At 43.8% G+C, this 20,432-nt stretch overlaps 1 protein-coding gene across 2 annotated transcripts in view; it reads right to left on the reverse strand.

Annotated features, from left to right (window-relative positions):
* ZDHHC14 (zinc finger DHHC-type palmitoyltransferase 14) overlaps window positions 1–20,432 on the reverse strand; it is a 274,764-nt gene that overhangs the window by 105,068 nt on the left and 149,264 nt on the right. The gene's annotated exons all lie outside the window — the stretch shown is intronic.

Genomic DNA, 20,432 nt, shown 5'->3' on the forward strand with positions numbered 1-20,432 from the left:
GCTAATCTATGCAAAAGAGGTTAATGAGCTATGGAAATGTACTTGCAGGCCGTTTCCGAAGAGGATTAAAAGGATTTAGGCAGCTGGAATATAATAGTCTCATGCTCTTCAAGAAGGCATTTGAGCTACCAACGGATGAACACAGCACATCTCGATTCTATGAAACCCCTTCACTGTCCTGCAGTGAATGAACTGACTCGCAGCAGGGACTGTGATGAGTCAGGGAGAGATGCCCTTGGGACAGACTGACATCTATGCCAGCTGGCTCCAGGGATCCAGGAACCAGGTTTAAGCACCACCCTGGTCCACTGTCATTGCTCCCTGACTCTGCAGAGGCGGTGAGAGGCAGAGTGAAAATTAGCTTGGTGCCTGGAGCTGGGTGAAGGACGGCCCTGCAATGACTGCGGTCAGTGTATTGTCATCACATTCAGTAACCTCATGGGCATCGAGGGCCACGACACAGAATCATAGAATTGTCACATCCACAGTGGAAAGCACCTCCCAGATGGTCTGCCTCACGAGGGGATACTCTTCCAGATACTCAAGGCCGCACAAAGAGAGGGAGCTGGAGAAGAAAGGGTTGGAAAGCTTTGCTCAAGAGGTGAGCCAGGGGGCTCATTCCTGGGGTGTTGGGGACAGCACCCCACTCCTGTGCAGTACTTGCAGGGAGGTGGCAAGGTCTCTGATGGGATGGCAAGGGGATGCTGGCAAGCATCCAGGCCTCGGGGACCACAGGCCATGGTCCCCTTTGCTGAGACCAACATCAGGCAAGTTAGAGCATCTAGTTTTCGAGCAGCTGGTGACTCAGGTCTATGTGGAGTGGTTACTGTGAACTAAAGACCAAGGGCCTGTCCTGAATCCCCTGCTCTGCAGAAACCAGAAACCAGAGACTTTCCAGCCACTTTAAGATGGAAGAGCAACCCCAAACATGACTAGGTAAGATTTCCCACCAGACAAGTGGACTGCGGTCTCCAAGAGAATCACCTGATTTAGCGACACAAAATATGTGACATTTCTAACTTGTTTCATCTTTCCCACAGCAGCTCCCCTGCAGAAACAGAACAGAATGAACGACAGAAAGTATCAGATCTCACTTGGGCTGGATTGCCTGTTGTGACTTCTCTTCACAGGATTCATGGGAAACCATAAAAAACTATTAGTTGTCTGTCCTGCATCAACGTCCCGGCCCAAACTCCCAGGCACTTAGAGCCTTTTTGAACATCGTCAGAGATTCTCATAGAAAAGTGAATTCGGCAACGAGGACAAGAAGATATACAGAGATTGCTGTGGAAAAAAGGAATACAAGAGTGTCTAAGCTGAAGAAATACCCTCTGTGAAAGCATTCACTTTAATTATGGAAAGGACTTTTTTAATCCAATGGATTTTGTTGCGTAAAAAAGAGGCACTGCTTTTCCTAGAGTGTTTTCAGACAAACACTAACATAACTAAACTCTTCAGTGGGTTTCCAGTTTTCTTAAAAATTTGATTTTATAATTTTAGGTACTGAAAAGCTTCAAATGAAACACTTTCCTGCAACAGAGATCCACTAGTTCTTAAAATGAGAAAGAAAACATTTAAAAGATGGTGCTGCTTGGGGTGCCTCCTGTTTTCGTTTTTGTTTTGCCTTTGGGAGCCCTTCTTTTATTGGGAAATAAATACAGAGTCAAACAGGTGGGCCAGCCCTACAGCCTAACACAGAACTTGCATTTCAACTTGACACATGTAGAGAATAAAAGTCTTGTCAGGAAATGACCATCCTCCCTTTAAAGATTCAGTATAAAGTGACAATCAAAACGCCATTTAATACTGCCCTGAAATGTTCACATGGCTGCATCCCAGCTCTAGGGTACAGTGCAGTGCCAGGGGCTACAGAAATAGATACCTTTCCAAGGCATGTCTATTACGTTAAATGGAGCATGTTTGGACTGTGACATGGAGCTTTTATGAAGAGCTGGAGATAAATATCAGTTGCTGCAAGTCTATTGATTAAGTCTCTGACTGTGATATCAATCAAGTCAATATCAAGGAACTCAAACTCCAAAGAACATTAGAAAGTATCTGTGTCATAAAATATGACATTATCTTTGTTACTCTTATTGTCATATAAAAAGCAACCTGAAATTGTATTAAGCCTTGAAAATGTGTACCACAATCAGAAATAAACACAGTCCATATTAGAGGCACAAAACAGGTGTTTTGATACTAATTGACCCTGATACTAATAAACTTCAATTTATATAGATTAGCCTTAAAATTTTGTTTTAGTCCAAAAGAATCTACTCTAGGTGGACCTCTTTTTTTTTTTTTTTTTAACAAAATGGTTAGGAAAATGATCGATTGTGTAGAGGAGAATTTTTCCAGAACTGAAATTCATAATTCAACAGAAGAATGCCTGTTTGAACAAAGGCGGAGAATACAACAGGCCAACTTTTTCCTTTCTCATTATTAATGAGTTTCAATAAGAAACAACTGGAACAGTTGTCAAGCAGCTGCATCCAGGTCACAGCTGGACAATATTACCTGGAGAGACCAGCCAGTAGGATGTGATCTACCTTGGGTGTTTAGGGGTGGAATTTATTTAGCTCCATTTGGCTTCTCCAGAGATGGATACTTCAGTGCTGTTGGAACCTTCCTGTGCAGTTGACTTAGTAGATCTTAGGTTATAGCGTATTTGTTTTTCCCTTTTGATTCTGAAATGTGACTTGGTTGACCTCAAGAGTTTGCCTGCTCACAGCAAGATGTCGTTAATGAGTAAGCCATGTCCTAAACGGTTTCTTGTTGTCCCAAGTGCACTGTATGTAAAGCTACCCACTGCTCCAGGCTGCTGGCTCTGGAGGACTCCCACCGCCTCCACCCGCCTCTCCCCACCTCCCGCCGAGGACGTCTGCTGCCCTTGCCAATATCTGATATTCAGGATTAGAGATCAACGTCTTTAACTTTCCTGTCCCCTGGTACATTCTCATGGAGGAGACAAGACCCTGTGATTTAAGTTGTTTGCACTTGAGTGTCAATTAATCTATTCAGCCCTAGTCCGGGAAAGGAGGAAGACGAAGAATCTAGTTGATGGGTAAATGCCTACCACCCTGTGAAAAACTCAGATGGATCCTGACTTTTCTGCTCATGAGATGAAGGTAACAGAAAGTGCTTCAGTCACTTTAAGTGACAGACAGTCTCATTAACCATTTCAAAGTGTAACAATCCCAATTACCAGTGGAAATTTCTAACTTGGTTTTGTGTTAAACCTCCTCCCCCTCCCCAGCTGGCCAAGTGCCGTTTCTGGCCCCTCTGTGGCTGGAGAAGAAAGGACACGGGGGTAGGAAGGGGGCCGGGATTTGGAAGGCCCGGCCAAAATTTGGAAGGCGCTGATTTGGAAGCTCTGTTACAAGGCGGCTTTGTGTTCTCTGGGTCTACCAGATGTTTAAACCTGTCCCGCTGGAGTCTGAGTCCTTCAGAAGCCCCCTGGAAGTCTAAGGGTGCTGCCCCGGGGGTACCCGTCTCCTCTCTCCCTCTTCTTGGGTAGAGAGGAGACAGCCTTCCTCCCGCCCTAAGGCCCATCCTTCCACCGCACTGTGGCCCCAGTCCCTGCCTCTCATGAACCCCAGGGGTACTGCCCTGAATTCCCTGGCTCTCTGCTTCTCACCTGGGGGACAGCAGAACATCCATCTCAGCCCTCTGCCTGCCCCACTTCAGGTTACCCCAAACACACCGACACATCTCTGTTCCAAGCCTGCAATGACTCCTCTTCTCCTGCCAAATCAACTTCAAGCTCCTTCTCTGGCGCCCATACCCCATGGTGCCTAGTCTCCGGTCTCCCCTTCTCATCTCCTGCTCTACCCCCCTTTTCACACATACGGGGACAGCAACCCTGACCCCTGGCCTTCCCAGAAAGGCGCCTGCCACCCAGCCCTGGTGCCTGGAACACCCTCACCCCTAACTCAGCTTGTTAAAGCTGCCCCAACTTTCAAGTTCGCATAAGGACTTGGTGAAAAGATTTTCTGGGCTCCACCCCCAAGCTAAAGTGCTGGCTTCTTTTCCTAAAGCTCCGTAATATTTTTGTTTGCTTCTCTTGATGGTACTTGTGGCTGTTTGTGGACATTCCTCATGAAACTCACTGGACTGGAAGTCCTGGAGAGTGAGACTGGGCCCTGGTCAGCATGTGTCCTTCACAGCACCGGGCGCAATGCCTCACACAGGGTAGCTATTTGACAAGTACTTGCTGAGCAATTGAATGAATGAGACCTATTCACTGAATTTTACAGTAACACAGAAAAGAGCAGGAAAGTCAAATCAGCCGTATTCTCAACATTGACAATGTACCCTGTGTCTAGAACTTGCTTCTCTAACTTCTAAGCTCGCTGGGTCTTGTAATGTCCTTCAAACAGGTGCTAAGGATCTGCCCCGTGCAGGATGCTTCCGCCACTGAGAAAAGGTGGGATTGCACACACTGAGTTTAATGTGTGCCACACACTCAAGTTCTAGCAGATGAAGCACCGTGTGTTGGTACAACTTTGCGCAATACTAGGTGCTCTGTGACAGTCACCCATCCTACCAGCCTCTGTATTTCAAAGGACAATGTTGAGTTGCTCACTGAAGTCTTGGGCATCGCTCTCTATAAAAGCAGCAGAATTCAGGCCCCCAGGCAAACAATAAGATCAGCGCTGCACAGACACATTCAAACTGCTGCTCAGAAAAAGCCAAGAGCGTCTGCAGTCCCGCTGGTAAAGACAAAGCAGACGCGGCCCATGACGGCGATAACGAGACCTCCGTAAGGAAGCGAGACTGACGGAAAAATCTCAGCCAGCCCCCAGCAACTGGCACGACGTAATAGCTGAAGCGCTGCTAGGGGCAAAGAAAATGCCTAGCCCGAGCTCAGACAACTTGAAAACGTTTCCTTCACGTTTCTGAGCAACCGCGTACGGGCGTTCCAATTCTGAGTGCCGTCTGTGATGAGGAAGACTCCTTCCCCCGAGGGCCTGGATGTGATACAAGATGATGATGCGGCTACCAAAGACATAAACCCCAAATGAAGTCCTCTTTCGGTCTGAAGAACTGTGACCTATAGACAAGCCAGGGCCGAGTGGATAATAGGCTACCAGAACCTTAGTCTTCATAAAGCTCAATGGGAAAATGACAGGAGGAAAAAAAAGAATCTGAAAGCACGCATTTTCATACCATAAAAGAAATGAGCTAATTTAGCACCAGATGCAACAAATGCTATCGTGATGAAAGCCTGTACAGTAATCCCCTTCCTATCATATACATCAGTGAGGTGTTTGTCTTTATATATGATGATTAAGTGCCTACTACTGACTGTCATCTCACTGTACATTAGAGGTAAAGAAAGGTCCTTCCGGGTAATAATTAGAAAATGCAGCATTGCCAAAAGATTACAGGGAATTTTTTCAGTTCTAATAGTAATCTTCTCAAAACTTTAGGAAAAATAATTATTTGTATTTTGCTGTTTATACATGAAGGGTGGAAACATTTTCTGGGTGCTATATTATCTGAGACTATGCAATTAGTGTATTATGTCATTATTTATGACAAAATTATTTTACCATCAGATACTGACATTCCAGAATCAGCACTCCCATTAATTCTGTATTTCTATGTAGAAACTGGCTCGCAGGTTAGAATTTACTCTCAGTAGAATTGATTCCCTGGATGAAAGTCCTGCGGCTAAACTAATATCTTAAACATTTCAATTAGGAAATCTGGATTTCATTATTGGGTAGCTAAGTCTCTCTTTTTCTCTACAGGACATTCTTTGGGAGAAGATTAACTTGACTTGAAAACCAAACCAAAACAAAACATTAAGAAGATGTAGCAGAGACATTAAGACCAAGTGCCCTTTCGAACAAAAAGTAGAGAATCTTTTGCCATTGATAACAGATGTGTAATCTACCTGCCCACAGGCCATGACTGACCCTTTGAAATGTAGGAAGGTGAGCAGAAAGACATAGCAAACATGTAAGAGTAATAATATTACATAACAACAATAACAAAAGTAGAGAATCTTTTCCCATAGCAAAACAATTTGAGTCATCTTTTAATATTTTGCCCGCAAATGGATATGCATAGGAAAAAAATCCCGTTAATTGTAGCTCATGACCTCTGGCTACAACATGACCTATGTTTGACATTTTTGTTCTGTCCTATATATATGAAAGCATAAACATGAGACTAACTATTCTTTATACATAGAAATGAGGTACGCAATTAAAGTTGATACTGAGGGGGCACGGCCTTGCTTTATCGATGCCACACTCCAACGAAGGAGGTTTCTATATTTCAGAAATCACAAAGTTCGCCTATTATTATAAACGTCAGAGTCTTGATTGCAATGCATTTCAATAATAAATAGTTAAGGCAAACGATCATAAAATGAAATAATCTGAGCCAATGACTCACACGTCTGAAATAGTAACAGAGTAGCACTGTGAGAGTAGTAATAAAAATGATCTGTTTCCTTTACATCTGAGTTGCTGTAAAATAAATGTATTCTTCATTTATAGGCAGGAACATCATTGCTTTTATGATTTGTTCCTTAATCAAATATTTAGAAATAAATGTACCACTACAGGGCAAAGATAAGCACAATACTTGGAGACAAATAGAGAAAAAAGCGGACTCGGAAATAACATCCACGCACAACCGTGGAACGGGAAAACCAGACGATTTCATAGAGTGCTACCCCCGCCAGACACCGCGCAGCAGCGCCCAGCGCTTGAAAAGCCCCTTCTTAGCAATCGCACGGAGTGATGAATCTACCAATGTAGAAGGAGGGAGTTTAAATAAATGGACACGGGGACCAAAGGGGAAGAATATAACAAAAGGACACTGGAAGGAAAAGCTCAAACCCAGAGAGAAAGGACGGGGAGAAGAGAACTCCACGTAGGAATGTGTGGACCATGAAGAAGACTCACGGTGTCATCAGAGGCTCCACAGTTCATCTTTTCACCAGGCTACGGCTACTTTCTCATCGAGAGCAGTAGCCTTCGGGCTTACAAAGGGAAGAAGGCTGGTGAAGCTCTCCCTACCCAGGAAAGGACAGTAGCTAAGGACTCCGCTTTCTCCCCGCAGGCCTCCTGGCTAGATGTGGTTACAGCAGGGATGTCTGCACACAGCACAGTCTCGCCTGAAGCCCGTGGAGCTCCTATGTGACAAAATCAGTGTCATTATTCTTAATTCAGGGCCTCCCAGACCACCCAGACAGGTCCAGCTATAGACACAGAACCTGGAAAGCTATAGTTTAAAAACACAGGCTTCAAATCACAGTGTGTAAACAGCCTCATTTCCCCATCTACTATTGAGAACGTGCAAGGGTTTGTTAGGGAAAATTGTGGTGTTTCAAACTTTTTTGTCCAAGTGATTTTGAGTTTGATTTAAAATTCCAGAAGGTCCCATGGTAAAGCAATTATACTCCAATAAAGATGTTAAAATAAAATAAAATAAAATTCCAGGAGGCCAAAGACTTCTGGCCAGTGTGTGGATCACGGAGAGGAAAGCCAGCATTTCTCTGCCCCCAAACTGGCTCTTTAATGACCTAACGGGATTACGTAGGCATGGCAACCATACATCCACTATCCATGTATGTCCATGGATGTACACACCATACATCCATGGCAACCATACAAACAATAACTCACATGATTGTGTCATTTTCAGGAGTACGGCTGCCGAACTAATTGGCCATAGTAACTCCATCACCTTGATTTCAGTGCATCCTGAACCCATAAGAAATTAGCAGGGCAAGACTTCCGAGAAGACGGCGGAAGAGTAAGACGCGGAGATCACCTTCCTCCTCACAGATACACCAGAAATACATCTACACGTGGAACACCTCCTACAGAACACCTACTGAACGCTGGCAGAAGACCTCAGACCTCCCAAAAGGCAAGAAACCCCCCACGTACCTGGGTAGGGCAAAAGAAAAAAGAATAAACAGAGACAAAAGGATAGGGACGGGACCTGCACCAGTGGGAGGGAGCCGTGAAGGAGGAATGGTTTCCACACACTAGGAAGCCCCTTCGCGGGCGGAGACTGCGGGTGGCGGAGGGGAAAAGCTTCGGAGCCGCGGAGGAGAGCACAGCAACAGGGGTGCGGAGGGCAAAGCGGAGAGATTCCCGCACAGAGGATCAGGGCCGACCAGCACTCACCAGGCCGAAAGGCTTGTCTGCTCACCCGCCGGGGCGGGCGGGGCTCGGAGCTGAGGCTCGGGCTTTGGTCGGAGCGCAGGGAGAGGACAGACAGCGTGAACACAGCCTGCAGGGGGTTAGTGCGCCACGGCTGTCTGGGCGGGAGTCCGGGGAAAAGTCTGGAGCTGCCGAAGAGGCAAGAGACTTTTAATTCCCTCTGTTTCCTGGTGCGCGAAGAGAGGGGATTAAGAGCGCCGCTTAAAGGAGCTCCAGAGACGGGCGCGAGCCGCGGCTAAAAGCGCGGACCCCAGAGATGGGCGCGAGCCACGGCTAAAAGCGCGGACCCCAGAGACAGGCATGAGACGCTAAGGCTGCTGCTGCCGCCACCAAGAAGCCTGTGTGCGAGCACAGGTCACTCTCCACACCCCCCTTCCAGGAACCTGTGCAGCCCGCCACTGCCAGGGTCCCGGGATCCAGGGACAACTTTCCCGGGAGAACGCACGGCGGGCCTCAGGCTGGTGCAACGTCACGCCGGTCTCTGCCGCCGCAGGCTCGCCCCGCACTCCGTGCCCCTCCCTCCCCCGGGCCTGAGTGAGCCAGAGCGCCCGAATCAGCGGCTCCTTTAACCCCGTCCTGTCTGAGCGAAGAACAGACGCCCTCCGGCGACCTACACGCAGAGGTGGGACCAAATCCAAAGCTGAGCCCCCGGGAGCTGTGCGAACAAATAAGAGAAAGGGAAATCTCTCCCAGCAGCCTCAGGAGCAGCGGATTAAAGCTCCACAATCACGTTAATGTACCTGCATCTGTGGAATACAGGAATAGACAACCAATCACCCCAAATTGAGGAGGTGGACTTTGACAGCAAGATTTATGATTTTTTCCCCTTTTCCTCTTTTTGTGAGTGTGTATGTGTATGCTTCTGTGTGAGATTTTGTCTGTATAGATTTGTTTCCACCATTTGTCCCAGGATTCTATCCGTCCGTTTTTTTCTCTTAATAATTATTTTTTTATTTCAATAACTTTATTATATTTTATCTTACTTTATTTTATTTTACTTTATCTTCTTTCTTTCTTTTTTTCCTTCCTTCCCTCCTTCCTCCCTCCCTCCCTCCTTTTTCTTTCTTTCTACTAATACTAATTCTTTCTTTCTACTTTTTCTCCCTTTTCTTCTGAGCCATGTGGATGAAAGGCTCTTGGTGCTGCAGCCAGGAGTCAGTGCTGTGCCTCTGAGGTGGGAGAGCCAACTTCAGGACACTGGTCCATAAGAGACCTCCCAGCTCCACATAATATCAAATGGCGAAAATCTCCCAGAGATCTCCATCTCAACACCAGCACCCAGCTTCACTCAACGACCAGCAAGCTACAGTGCTGGACATCCTATGACAAACAACTAGCAAGACAGGAACACAACCCCACCCATTAGCAGAGAGGCTGCCCAAAATCATAATAAGTCCACAGACACCCCAAAACACACCACCAGACGTGGACCTGCCCACCAGAAAGACAAGACCCAGCCTCATCCACCAGAACACAGGCACTAGTCCCCTCCACCAGGAAACCTACACAACCCACTGAACCAACCTTAGCCACTGGGGACAGACACCAAAAACAACGGGGACTATGAACCTGCAGCCTGCAAAAAGGAGACCCCAAACACAGTAAGATAAGCAAAATGAGAAGACAGAAAAACACACAGCAGATGAAGGAGCAAGATGAAAACCCACCAGACCTAACAAATGAAGAGGAAATAGGCAGTCTACCTGAAAAAGAATTCAGAATAATGATAGTAAAGATGATCCAAAATCTTGGAAATAGAATAGACAAAATGCAAGAAACATTTAACAAGGACCTAGAAGAACTAAAGATGAAACAAACAATGATGAACAACACAATAAATGAAATGAAAAATACTCTAGATGGGATCAATAGCAGAATAACTGAGGCAGAAGAACGGATAAGTGACCTGGAAGATAAAATAGTGGAAATAACTACTGCAGAGCAGAGCAAAGAAAAAAGAATGAAAAGAACTGAGGACAGTCTCAGAGACCTCTGGGACAACATTAAATGCACCAACATTCGAATTATAGGGGTTCTAGACGAAGAAGAGAAAAAGGAAGGGACTGAGAAAATATTTGAAGAGATTATAGTTGAAAACTTCCCTAATATGGGAAAGGAAATAGTTAATCAAGTCCAGGAAGCACAGAGAGTCCCATACAGGATAAATCCAAGGAGAAAGACGCCAAGACACATATTAATCAAACTGTCAAAAATTAAATACAAAGAAAACATATTAAAAGCAGCAAGGGAAAAACAACAAATAACACACAAGGGAATCCCCATAAGGTTAACAGCTGATCTTTCAGCAGAAACTCTGCAAGCCAGAAGGGACTGGCAGGACGTATTTAAATTGATGAAGGAGAAAAACCTGCAATCAAGATTACTCTACCCAGCAAGGATCTCATTCAGATTTGATGGAGAAATTAAAACCTTTACAGACAAGCAAAAGCTGAGAGAGTTCAGCACCACCAAACCAGCTCTACAACAACTGCTAAAGGAACTTCTCTAGGCGAGAAACACAAGAGAAGGAAAAGACCTACAATAACGAACCCAAAACAATTAAGAAAATGAGAACAGGAACATACATATCGATAATTACCTTAAATGTAAATGGACTAAATGCTCCCACTAAAAGACACAGATTGGCTGAATGGATACAAAAATAAGACCCATATATTTGCTGTCTACAAGAGACCCACTTCAGACCTAGAGACACATACAGACTGAAAGTAAGGGGATGGAAAAAGATATTTCATGCAAATGGAAACCAAAAGAAAGCTGGAGTAGCAATTCTCATATCAGACAAAATAGATTTTAAAATAAAGACTATTAGAAGAGACAAAGAAGGACACTACATAATGATCAAGGGATCGATCCAAGAAGAAGACATAACATTTGTAAATATTTATGTACCCAACATAGGAGCACTTCAATACATAAGGCAAATACTAACAGCCATAAAAGGGGAAATCGACAGTAACACATTCATAGTAGGGGACTTTAACACCCCACTTTCACCAATGGACAGATCATCCAAAATGAAAATAAATAAGGAAACACAAGCTTTAAATGATACATTAAACAAGATGGACTTAATTGATGTTTCTAGGACATTCCATCCAAAAACAACAGAATACACGTTTTTCTCTAGTGCTCATGGAACATTCTCCAGGATAGATCATATCTTGGGTCACAAATCAAGCCTTGGTAAATTTAAGAAAATTGAAATTGTATCAAGTATCTTTTCTGACCACAATGCTATGAGACTAGATATCAATTACAGGAAAAGATCTGTAAAAAATACAAACACATGGAGGCTAAACAATACACTAATAACGAAGTGATCACTGAAGAAATCAAAGAGGAAATTAAAAAATACCTAGAAACAAATGACAGTGGAGACACGACAACCCAAAATCTATGGGATGAAGCAAAAGCAGTTCTAAGAGGGAAGTTTATAGCAATACAATCCTACCTTAAGAAACAGGAAACATCTCAAATAAACAACCTAACCCTGCACCTAAAGCAATTAGAGAAAGAAGAACAAAAAAACCCCGAAGTTAGCAGAAGGAAAGACATCATAAAAATCAGATCAGAAATAAATGAAAAAGAATTGAAGGAAACGATAGCAAAGATCAATAACACTAAAAGCTGGTTCTTTGAGAAGATAAACAAAATTGATAAACCATTAGCCAGACTCATCAAGAAAAAAAGGGAGAAGACTCAAATCAATAGAATTAGAAATGAAAAAGGAGAAGTAACAACTGACACTGCAGAAATACAAAAGATCATGAGAGATTACTACAAGCAACTCTATGCCAATAAAATGGACAACCTGGAAGAAATGGACAAATTCTTAGAAAGGCACAACCTGCCAAGACCGAATCAAGAAGAAATAGAAAATATGAACAGACCAATCACAAGCACTGAAAGTGAAACTGATTAAAAATCTTCCAACAAACAAAAGCCCAGGACCAGATGGCTTCACAGGCAAATTCTATCAAACATTTAGAGAAGAGCTAACACCTATCCTTCTCAAACTCTTCCAACATATAGCAGAGGGAGGAACACTCCCAAACTCATTCTGCGGGGCCACCATCACCCTGATACCAAAACCAGACAAGGATGTCACAAAGAAAGAAAACTACAGGCCAATATCACTGATGAACATAGACGCAAAAATCCTCAACAAAATACTAGCAAACAGAATCCAACAGCACATTAAACGGATCATACACCATGATCAAGTGGGCTTTATTCCAGGAATGCAAGGATTCTTCAATATACGCAAATCAATCAACATGATACACCGTATTAACAAATTGAAGGAGAAAAACCATATGATCATCTCAATAGATGCAGAGAAAGCTTTTGACAAAAATCAACACCCATTTATGGTAAAAACCCTGCAGAAAGTAGGCATAGAGGGAACTTTCCTCAACATAATAAAGACCATATATGACAAACCCACAGCCAACATCGTCCTCAATGGTGAAAAACTGAAAGCATTTCCACTAAGATCAGGAACAAGACAAGATTGCCCACTCTCACCAATCTTATTCAACATAGTTTTGGAAGTTTTAGCCACAGCAATCAGAGAAGAAAACCAAATAAAAGGAATTCAAATTGGAAAAGAAGAAGTAAAGCTGTCACTATTTGCAGATGACATGATACTATACATAGAGAATCCTAAAGATGCTACCAGAAAACTACTAGAGCTAATCAATGAATTTGGTAAAGTAGCAGGATACAAAATTAATGCACAGAAATCTCTGGCAGTCCTATACACTAATGAGAAAAAATATGAAAGTGAAATCAAGAAAACACTCCCATTTACCACTGCAACAAAAAGAACAAAATACCTAGGAATAAACCTACCTAAGGAGACAAAAGACCTGTATGCAGAAAACTATAAGACATTGATGAAAGAAATTAAAGATGATACAAACAGATGGAGAGATATACCATGTTCTTGGATTGGAAGAATCAACATTGTGAGAATGACTCTACTACCCAAAGGAATCTACAGATTCAATGCAATCCCTATCAAAGTACCACTGGCATTTTTCACAGAAGTAGAATAAAAAATTTCACAATTTGTATGGAAACACAAAAGACCCTGAATAGCCAAAGCAATCTTGAGAACGAAAAACGGAGCTGGAGGAATCAGGCTCCCTGAATTCAGACTATACTACAAAGCTACAGTAATCAAGACAGTATGGTACTGGCACAAAAACAGAAAGATAGATCAATGGAACAGGATAGGAAGCCCAGAGATAAACCCACGCACATATGGTCACCTTATCTTTGATAAAAGAGGCAGGAATATACAGTGGAGAAAGGACAGCCTCTTCAATAAGTGGTGCTGGTATAACTGGACAGGTACATGTAAAAGTATGAGATTAGATCACTCCCTAACACCATACACAAAAATAAGCTCAAAATGGATTAAAGACCTAAATGTAAGGCCAGAAACTATCAAACTCTTAGCGGAAAACATAGGCAGGACACTCTATGACATAAATCACAGCAAGATCCTTTTTGACCCACCTCCTAGAGAAATGGAAATAAAAACAAAAATAAACTAATGGGACCTAATGAAACTTCAAAGCTTTTGCACAGCAAAGGAAACCATAAAGAAGACCAAAAGACAACCCTCAGAATGGGAGAAAATATTTGCAAATGAAGCAACTGACAAAGGATTATTCTCCAAAATTTATAAGCAGCACATGCAGCTTAATAACAAAAAAACAAACAACCCAATCCAAAAATGGGTAGAAGACCTAAATAGACATTTCTCCAAAGAAGATATACAGACTGCCAACAAACACATGGAAGAATGCTGAACATCGCTAATCATTAGAGAAATGTAAATCAAAACTACAATGAGATATCATCTCACACCAGTCAGAATGGCCATCATCAAAAAATCTAGAAACAATAAATGCTGGAGAGGGTGTGGAGAAAAGGGAACCCTCTTGCACTGTTGGTGGGAATGTAAATTGATACAGCTGCTGTGGAGAACAGTATGGAGGTTCCTTAAAAAACTACAAATAGAACTACCATATGACCCAGCAATCCCACTGCTGGGCATATACCCTGAGAAAACCATAATTCAACAAGAGTCATGTACCAAAATGTTCATTGCAGCTCTGTTTACAATAGCCCGGAGATGGAAGCAACCTAAGTGTCCATCATCGGATGAATGGATAAAGAATATGTGGCACATATATACAATGGAATATTACTCAGCCATAAAAAGAAACAAAATTGAGCTATTTGTAATGAGGTGGATAGACCTAGAGTCTGTCATACAGAGTGAAGTAAGTCAGAAAGAGAGAGACAAATACCGTATGCTAACACATATATATATAGAATTTAAGAAAAAAAATGTCATTAAGAACCTAGGGGTAAAACAGGAATAAAGACACAGACCTACTGGAGAATGGACTTGAGGACACAGGGAGGGGGAAGGGTAAGCTGTGACAAAGCGAGAGAGAGGCATGGACATATATACACTTCCAAACGTAAGGTAGATAGCTAGTGGGAAGCAGCCGCATAGCACAGGGAGATCAGATCGGTGCTTTGTGACTGCCTGGAGGGGTGGGATAGGGAGGGTGGGAGGGAGGGAAACGCAAGAGGGAAGAGATATGGGAACATATGTATATATATAACTGATTCATTTTGTTGTAAAGCCGAAACTAGCACACCATTGTAAAGCAATTATACTCCAGTAAAGATGTTAAAATAAAATAAAATTCCAGGAGGCCAAAGACTTCTGGCTAGTGTGTGGATCACGGGGAGGAAAGCCAGCATTTCTCTGCCCCCAATCTGGCTCTTTGATGACCTAATGGGATTACGTAGGCATGGCAACCATACATCCACCATCCATGTACGTCCATGGATGTACACGGCATACATCCATAGCAACCATACAAACAATAATTCACATGATTGTTTGTGTCATTTTCAGGAGTACGGCTGCCGAACTAATTGGCCACAGTAACTCCATCACCTTGCTTTCAGTGCATCCTGGACCCATAAGAAATTAGCAGGGCAGGAGAGGTCCCTGCGGAAAGTTCCCTGCCTCGTGGCACGCTAGGAGTGTGTGCTGGGCAAGGCCTCTATACAGAAGGGCCAGAGGAGAAAGCCGGGATTTGCTCCAGCCGTCAACAGAATTCCAAGGTATGGTTGCTTCTGACCCCGTTTTACACCTGAAAGAGTGTCCACTCTCCTTCCATTTTTGACAACTCTGTACAGGAAAGTTTCAGCGGGACCTCAGCTCTATTCATAATTCCTGATTTCATCAAATCTAAGGTAGCCCAACTTGAAGATGTACCATTAAGGAAGAGTGTACCAAATAAGACAACATTCTCTAATCACTGGGAATCTTTATTTTATACTTATCGAAAGAGCTATTTTAGATTGATCTAGACAGCAATTTTAAAATCATACACCGATGGTGCACATATATTTTTTTAAATGTGAATGAAATAAATTGGTCAAAGGATCCCTAAAACATCTTCATCGTTTTCTGAATCGGTCTTTGACTCAGCAGGTGTCACGGTCTGAGGTTTCTGGCATAGCACCACTCTGACGGATCCAGAGCCATAGCTTCCTGACTCTCCTCCTTGCCTCCAGTCCTGCCCCACAGCCCATCCCATCCCTCATCTTCTACTCCACCTCTCACCCATTCGTCCCTCCTCACGTCTCTCTGTGGCTCTTGGAACGTTCCAGGTAGCCTCTGCTCAGGTCTTCCGTCTGTGCTGTGCCCTCTGCCTAGAATGCCGTTCCTGAAAAGCCACAAAGCTCCCCCACCTCCTGCAAGTCTCCGCTCAAATAGCACTTTCCCTGTAGAGCCTTCTCTGACCTCGTTTTGTAAAATCACAGCCCTCCTCACCAGCACTCCCTGCCCCCTGGGTCCCCTTCAGGGCTTTCCTTTTCCTCCCATCACTTACCCTACCTGGCAGAATGTATACACACTCACCTTCATACTGTCTGACTCTCCCACTAGAAAAAAAAAACGAACCCTCCAAGCAATGAGGAATTCTGTCCACTTGGTTCAAAGATGTAACCCTGGTGCCTGGAATTGGGGCCGGCACATAGCGGCCTTTGATAGACATCTGCTGAATGAACTGAAAACACAGGATACAAAGTAGACTCGGGATGATCCCATTTTTGTTTCAAACACACATTTATATTCATAACTGGAAGAATGTGCCCTAAAGTATTACCTCATTTTCCATGATGAAAGGTGTGAGGGTGATTTTGTGCATATGTGCTTTGTGATCGTTTCCAAACTTCTTAATCAGATGTGGCTTATTTTTGCAGTGGAAAAATATATGATTAAAAATAAGCGCATAAATATTCATTAAACTGAAAAAAGTGGGTATTGCCAAAATATTAAAATCTCTCTGTGCTTTTCAAAAATCAACGATCAATAAAAAAGATGCTTGACCATAATTCATGCTCTGGGTTAGATCAAAACCTCAGAAGGCTAAAGCCCTTGATTTCTGAAGGTTGCCCCCATCAGATGGGTGTGTTTTGAGGTATGGAGTATCATACATTCAAGGATACAAAACTCAAGTTACCTCTCATCTCAGCTTGAGTCTATACACAATTTCTTACAGGAATGTGACTGGAGGAAGTTCTTCTGCCATCATTGTGGATTTCTACCTTAAACTGGACATTTATAGATTAAAGGCAGAGACAGCTATACCCTGTTGTCCCTATGTCACAGTGAAAAACAAAAAAGAACCCCAAAAAGCCAGACACAGGCTCCCAGCAACCCTTCTGGAGATCCAGAGCCTCAGACTCACTGAAGTTTCCCTTTTCTTTTCCTTGGGTCAGGGGTGAGTCCAAGGGTAGCAGGAAGGGGAAGGGGATCTTTAGGAATGAGAAGGGATGAAAAGCTACACAATTTCAACCCCTAAACACTGGCAATGTTCTTGGAGTTGAACCCGAAGGCTAGATATCTCAGTTACAAGCATAGTGGGGGAATGGATTATTCAACCCAGAGACATTTTCAACTAAATACAAATTAGTTTGGTCATTATGTGTTTGAGAAAACCTTTATGGGATGAAGATGCCCTGTCCTGTTTTAGACTGCTCCGTGAACATCAGTGAGCCTTCTCCTGTCCTGAAACCCTCGGGGCATCAGGCTCTCTGCTGGGATGCGGCCCAGGGACACCTCGGGTGTGGTGCTGGCTGGTATCACTCAGCATATAATTGTTGTTTGTGCGGCCTGTTTCCTCCTCCCTCCTGCTGGCTGTTATTCCCCGTGCTCCAGCTCTCAGCAGCTCCCCACCCCTCACCCAGGGCTTCAGTCGCCCTCCCAAGTTTGGTAAAGCAGTGAACAAGGTTTTACACATTACTGAGGCCTCTGCCATGCAGCGTGCCCCAGCTCTAACCATCACACTGGGCCATGTCCTCTCCTGCCAGTGTCCAGAAGTTACTGTGAAAAGTGGTCTTGGGTATTATGAAGAAGCATGAACTCAGAACATTTTGGTCTTTGGGTGAGTTCTGGAAAGTTTCTACAAAGATAGAGAGCAAGTACAGTGGATACTGTGGATACCCCATATCGCTGAACATCTTTCATTCCTTCACTCAATCGCTCCACACACTTTTCTTGAGGACCTACCACACGCCAACACACTGGACCAAATGCTCGGGACGGATACAAGATGAAGACAAGATCGTTGCTCTCAAGCTACTCAGAGTCCAGTAGGAGAGACAGACCCCAAGTCAGTAAACTACAAACAAAACAGCACGTTAGGTGACAGAGATAAACACAGTGTACTGAGGGAAGAGTGAAGGGGATCAGCTCAGTGGGCCTGGATGGAATCAGAGAAGGTTTTCTGGATAGGGTGTTGATGGCTAAGCAGGAGTTAGACCAACAAAGAGGACGGGCATCAGCAAGGACATGGAGCCCCAAAACCCTTCACTGTATTTACTGTTTCCAGACCTTCCAATGCTTGACCAACAAGGGGTAAGATGGAGCCTTATCAGACCTACCTGGACTGGACCCCACCGCAGGGGCAATTCAGCAGGAGGGGTCTTTGCAGGTTGTCTAGTCACTGCTGTATCCCCAGCCCCCAGACACTTCCTACGGCAGAGTAGGCCCTCTGCAAACATTTGCTGAGTTGAATTTGATATAATCATCAGAGCAGACCTGAGAGACCTGGGTCCATGCCGTGGGTGGTGAACTGCAAGGTGATTTGTAGCAAAGATGGTCGTGCAGTTGAAAAAATTAAAGAAAGCATATATGGAGATGAGCAGACACTCATTTCCGTGCATTCCCCACTCCTGCCGACAGTTCCCTCCTGCTCTGCTAAAGCTCTCCTCACCCAAGTGTCATGGTTAATTTCCCCCAATCCCTGGAAGGGAAAGAGGGGGTACCTTCTTCCTTTTGCAAAGGAAGAAGAATTACTAAGTAAGTTTTTCCTTTATAATATTTCCCTAAGACTGCAGAGGAATTGAAGAGTGTTTTTTAACATACCCATCATCACAAGCCTCTTAGAAGCAGATAACAGAGGATAAATACAGGTTAGAAAGAGCCAATCATTTAGACAGAGATGCATGTGAGTTTGGATGGTTAAGCTATTTCACTCATAAGCTCATAAAACAATCCCTTTTTCAATAGTAGACAAACCATAATTTGAAACATAGTACATGATACTTATATAAAATGGAAATACGGTACTTTTGACTAGAGAAGAAAAGTGCTACGTATGCAATTAAAAAAAAAAGTTTTTCCCTAAAGGAGAGAAATGAACACAAAGTAAGGTGAACAGATTAACAAGCCCATGGACATTCTGACACCAAGGTGGAGGCCAGTGGGTGGAGACAGCTTCAGGAGCACATATTTGGTAGGAAAGTGAACAACATGAAGTTCACCAGGAGTTGTGGGCTGCTGGGTTATTGCTGGGGGCTGCAGGTTTATTCTTACCCTTGTCTAAAGGGGCAGATGACTCACTAACAGATGATTCCTGATTCCCCACCAAAACGCTGCCCATGGAATGGAATATTTTCCTTTGTAAAGAAAGTGCCTTTGCACTAAAAAATGCATTCCTCTTGCCCAGTGGTGGGGAGGACTCCTACCATGTAATTATCCAGCCCATTAGAAGGCAAGGTCAGAACAGACAGACACAGAGGGAAGGTCCACCCTTGCCAGACACACAGATGTGGTCACACGGTTTCTAAAGTAACAGGCAGCTGGGCAGGGAGACTGCAGGGAAAGGATGAAAATTTCCCGTTTTTGATCGAGTACCTGTGATTTCAAATAGTTTCACATGTCGTATTTCATGTATTCTTTGCAAAAAGTCTATGACCTTGGTATTTTTGAGACCATTTTACAGATGAGGAAACTAAGCCCTTAAGAGGCTCACTAAGTTGACTGAGGCCATCCAGCTAGTAAATTTCAGGACCGTGTGGCTGTCTTCTAATCCCACGCGCCACGGCACATAATCTCAATTATACCCCAGTGAGGTCTGCATTTCCGATTTGCACCCTCTACATTTTCTTGGTAGAATACAGGTTTTAAAAGATTCTACCCTTTTATAATGATCTCAGTTACCCTCATTATATACAATTAAAATGCCTAGAAAACCTGAAACTTGATTTAGCTTGAAGGTGCCTCACCCAATTTGGGGTGAATGAAGGCTCTGGAGTCATGGGTGATGGCACCTCTCAATGATGGATTGCCAGCAGATGGACAAGAAAGGAAACGATTCGTTGTCCTGCCAAAAAGACAGCTAAGCACGGGATCCTGACTGCCGTGAGCAGGAGCTGGAGCCCGTCCAAGGAACGGGGTGGGGCAGCTGTGAGGGGTGGAGAGCCATGGCCACTCATGTGTGGGACACAGGATACCTTTTGGTTTCTGCATCTCCAGGGACACACAGGATCTTACACTGTTCAGGACGCTCCCTGAGCTTCAGAGAAACTAATGAGGGAGTAACACCTTAGCGCTCCAAGGTCAAGATCGTTTCTTTTGGGCTGCTTCCCAATTCCAGTTGCTAAATAACCAGCTCCATAGTTTCTATGTAGAACAGAGCTTGTATTCCCAGAGTCCCTGTTAACCAGGCTTTAACACTAAATGCTGAAGACTGCTCCTGTTATTTCAAAACACCCTTATGCCACACAAAGGTAGTACTGGTTAGTTTTGCTTCAACATTGCGGGGTGGGGGGCAGGGGGCGGGGGCATGGATTCTGATGGATATAACGCCAAAGCTAAGTTTT

This window comes from Phocoena phocoena, chromosome 12 (assembly GCF_963924675.1).
Source record: "Phocoena phocoena chromosome 12, mPhoPho1.1, whole genome shotgun sequence".
In the NCBI taxonomy this organism is placed as follows: Eukaryota; Metazoa; Chordata; class Mammalia; order Artiodactyla; family Phocoenidae; genus Phocoena; species Phocoena phocoena.